General features: G+C 57.6%; 1 long non-coding RNA gene across 1 annotated transcript; it reads left to right on the forward strand.

Annotated features, from left to right (window-relative positions):
* Positions 1–2,524: 2,524 nt before the first annotated feature.
* On the forward strand, positions 2,525–3,439 carry LOC122438017. Its single transcript, XR_006268421.1, has 3 exons — positions 2,525–2,686; positions 2,799–2,899; positions 3,029–3,439. It is a non-coding gene; the product is annotated as an uncharacterized LOC122438017 (long non-coding RNA).
* The last annotated feature ends 606 nt before the right edge of the window (positions 3,440–4,045 follow it).

The following is a 4,045-nucleotide window of genomic DNA, read 5'->3' on the forward strand; positions in this document are numbered from 1 at the left end:
GGAGCCAACCCCCTCCGCTACTCTGAACCCCCCACCCCCGCTGGCTCCCTAGGTGTGCAGCTTTGACACCCTGGCGCCACCCCCCACCCCCACCCCCCCCGCCCCGAAGGGAGGCACCGGTGGGTCCGGCTGGCCTCCCAGGAGCCTTTCAGCTCTGCCGGGCACCAGTCCTGCGTGGAGTTGAGGTGGGGGCCCTCGGGGTCCTGCTTGGCCAGTCACTCCTCCTGGACCCCCAAATTCCCCCCCCCACAAAGAGTGTCCCCCTCCTTTGTTGCCTTGAAAGGGGGTCATGCCGCTTCCTCCTTTTCTAAAGATGCTTTTTGACATGGACCACTTTTAAAGTCTTTATTGAATTTGTTGCAATATTGTTTCTCTCTTCTGTTTTGTCTTTTTGGCCCGGAGGTATGTGGATCTTAGCTCCCTGACTGGGGATTGAACTTGTACCACCTGCATTGGAAGGGGAAGTCCTAACTCCTGGGCCACCGGGGACGTCCTGCCTCATCCCTCTTAAGGTGCCCAGGCAAGACCCAGAAACACAGAGGCATCGGGAGGAGGGGGCTGGGAGGCGGGGGCTGGAGTGGCAGGAGGTGGGAGACAGAGCAGAAGGGGAAACTGAGGCGTGAACACACACTCGGGCTTCGCATCATTAGCACAGGCCCTGGAACCTTAGCAGCTCATCTACCTAGCGCTTAGGAGGCGGTGTTGAAAAGAATGCCTGGGAGGGTTGCTGGTGGCTCTGGCCGGGGGGTGAGGAGTTTCCTGGGGAGACTGAGGCCACACCCCAGGGGGAGGCCCTGTGGGGCGGGATCCAGAAGGGAGGCATGCTGTGGATGCAGGAGGCTCTTTCCCTGGGGGGCCCGTGGCCCCTCGCCTGTGGGGGAATACGGCACAGGGCCCTTGCTCACAGCGGCGCTCTCCTTGTGTTTGCCCAGCATCTCACCCAGAGAGCGCCGTGTGGGGAGAAGTTAAATCTCCCCTGTAACTTTGGGTATTCATATTTGCTCATTCATTGTCTATTATACATTTTCATTGTGCTTGGATGATATTCAGTTAATCAAGGCACAGGACCCTATCAAGCAGGCACCATTTGCAGCTGAGTAAAATGAGGTGCAGAGAGCGGCAGAAGGATGTGGCAGAGGGTGGCCCTGCCCTGAGGCACGCTCACAGCCTCTGCTGGGCTGGGGCCAGCACTCACGAGCTGCAGGTGGCTCTGCCCAAGGCCACTTGGCAGTGAGAGGTCAGCGTGGACCAGACTGACCTCCATCTCCAAGCTCCGGGTTCTGCACTCCTGAGTCCCAGGAGAGACACCCAGCAAGGCTGTGTTTCCAGGGTGTCCATGAGGCTAGCCCCTGAGGTGTGGACAGAAGCGGGGGTTTCAGGTTAGGTGCACTCAAGGACACTGTTTCTATGAATCCTTGAATTATTGATCACTCACGTGACTGTGGAAAAGAACACAGCACAGCATGAAAGAAACCTTTAAAAGTAAGAGCAGTCTTCCCTGGCCGGCCTCTCCAAGCGATGTCTCTGTTTTAGAACGTGGGCCCTTCACTTGGAGGGGCCAGCTGCTAGTTGGGAATGACAGATTTGTAGACGCAGGACTTCCCACCTTACCTGCAGCTCCTCTGTTATTGTTACTCAGTGTTCTGTTCACCACGTGACAACATGTGGGTCTCCAGGGCCTTTGATCAGGCCCGTCAGAGAGGGAGCAGCACCCGCGTTGCGTGTTATCCATCTGCAAGATGGAGAGCAGAGGCGGTCGGATGCACGCCCACCGTCACTCGCTGGGATGCTGAGCCTTCCTTCCTCCTTGCCAGATCTCAAAATTTGCTTATTCCAAATTTATTTTTCCAACAGATGATTGGCTTAAAGCAGCTTATGTGATACGCAGATCCAGGCAGACGACGAGATTCTCTGGAGCTGAGTGAGCCGGGTCCTCCTGTGTCCTATCTCCACAGGGGCAGGGTCGCATGATGTCGGGCAGGACAGACCGTCTGGAAGTCTCACCGACTGCCTTTTGCCTCTTGGTCCCTGAGCATGTTTATTTTCGCACCATTCTGCCCTCTCTTGGTTGTCTTGTTGTGGGTGAGCTCCCCCAGGCTGCAGTGACCAGGCGCCACGAGAGGCTTAAGACAACGGAGTACGTTGCTTCATAGTCTGGAGGCCAGACCTGCAGGGCCGTGTTCCCCGAGGTGCCAGGGAGGGGAGTCTCCCAGCCGTCCGCTCAGCCTCCGGCATTGTGTCTTATGGTCTGTGGATGCTTCACACCTGGCCATCTCCTCCGTGCACATCTGTGTGTCTCTCCTCTTAAAGCGACGCCAGTCTCTGGCTTAGGGCTTACCCCCTGCCAGTGTGGCCTCGTCTTCCCTAATTCCACCTGCAGAGAACCTAACTCCCCCTAAGGCCCCGTTCACAGGTATTGGGCTGGTCTTGTTGCTGTTCAGTCGCTCAGTCGTGTCCGACTCTTTGTGACCCCATGGAAGGCAGCACGCCAGGCCTCCCTGTCCATCACCATCTCCTGGACTTTGCTCAGACTCATGTCCATGGAGTCAGCGATGCCCTCCAACCATCTCGTCCTCTGTCGCCCCCTTCTCCTCTTGGACGTGACTTTTTGGCCCCCGCTGAGCCCACCAAAGTTGGATTAAGTGTTGGGTCTTCAGCGAGAGGCCAGATTGTCTCCGCCCCGCAGGTGAGCTCCTGGTCAGGACCGCCTGGGACCCAGTTTCCTCCTGGGGTGAGCGGAGGCAGCCAGGACCCTGGAGCTGCAAGTTGTGCGTTGTTGTCTCTTGTTTGTGGGGCAGAAGCCGCATCGCAGACGGCGCTCTGCCTGCGTCTGCAGTATCACGCCAGCTCCCCGTGTGCGCACACGTGATTGCAAATCTCGATGGAGCTGCTGTCACAGGTGAGGATCCCTCCTGAGAGCCAGTACCCGATCTGGGCACTCCATCCCACCCCCCACCCCAAAGAAAAGCTGCAGCCCACGGTAGCGGAGTCTTTAGTCACAAACATCTCTTTCGATGAACTTAGACAGGCTGATTCCAGGTTTCTTGCTCTCCCGCGTTTCCGTCCGCCGCCCTTGGGTCTTGCATGCCATCCTTGCCAGATCCACGGTCAGCCCGTGACTGGGCCCGGGAACGTCTCCATCACTTGCCCTCTCTGCTCCACCTCCACCTTTGGGGCCAGCTGCAGCCTCTCGCCTTCCATGGAGTCTGTCCATCTCCCCGTATCTGCATTGCGACCTGTGGACCCCAGAGCTCGGCGTGTCCCGCCCTCAGTGTCGAGCTGATGGCCTCTGTGTCGCTGCTTACAGAATCTTTGCCTTCAGGGGGTGGTTGTTTGCCTTTCGTCACTGTGGAGCTATTTGTATCCTCAACACGTTCGCTAATTTCCAGAAGAGCCTTCAGGGTGTGAGACTTATTCATCTCTGTTTAAGTCCAGCAGCTTCTGCTCAGAAGATGCTCAATAAATATTTGTCAATTGACAGATGTTTCTTATTAATTAGCCAGTTCGACTGGTGATGTGCTGTGAGATGCACTCTGGTGGACGCTGCTTAAAAAGTAACCCAAGAAGGCAAAGCGAGCAAATAGCAACAATGGAAATCTCCAGGTTAGGTCAGAGTCAGGGTACTCCCTCCGGCTGCAGAGGACCCTGGGGGCCTCAGTCTTGCCTCGCTGTGATCACAGAGGGGCCGCAGGGTGGTGGGTCTCCTCCTGTTCCCACACGTGGAGCCCCAGGTCCTGACCACAGCAGCCGCAGGGCCTCAGAGCGCGGCCCAAGTCAGGCCCGGTCTCTGTGGCCCACAGGACTGAGCCGGGGAAGGATCCCCGTCTGTGAAACGAGACGAACGTCTGGGGGCAGGGCTCGCTGGGCCGGTGACCGGTGCCTGGCAGCACCTGGCCCGGCATGGGCAAAGAGCTGAACAAGAGCGGTTTCGCGTAGAGTGAGGGACACGGCCGCTCGATTCTCGTTTTGGGGAACTGGGCCTCAAGCAACCCCACCTTTTTTCACCAGAGTGGGTCTATGCCGGGACACTTCTTTAGTCTGATGA

This window comes from Cervus canadensis, chromosome 3 (assembly GCF_019320065.1).
Source record: "Cervus canadensis isolate Bull #8, Minnesota chromosome 3, ASM1932006v1, whole genome shotgun sequence".
Lineage (NCBI taxonomy): Eukaryota > Metazoa > Chordata > Mammalia > Artiodactyla > Cervidae > Cervus > Cervus canadensis.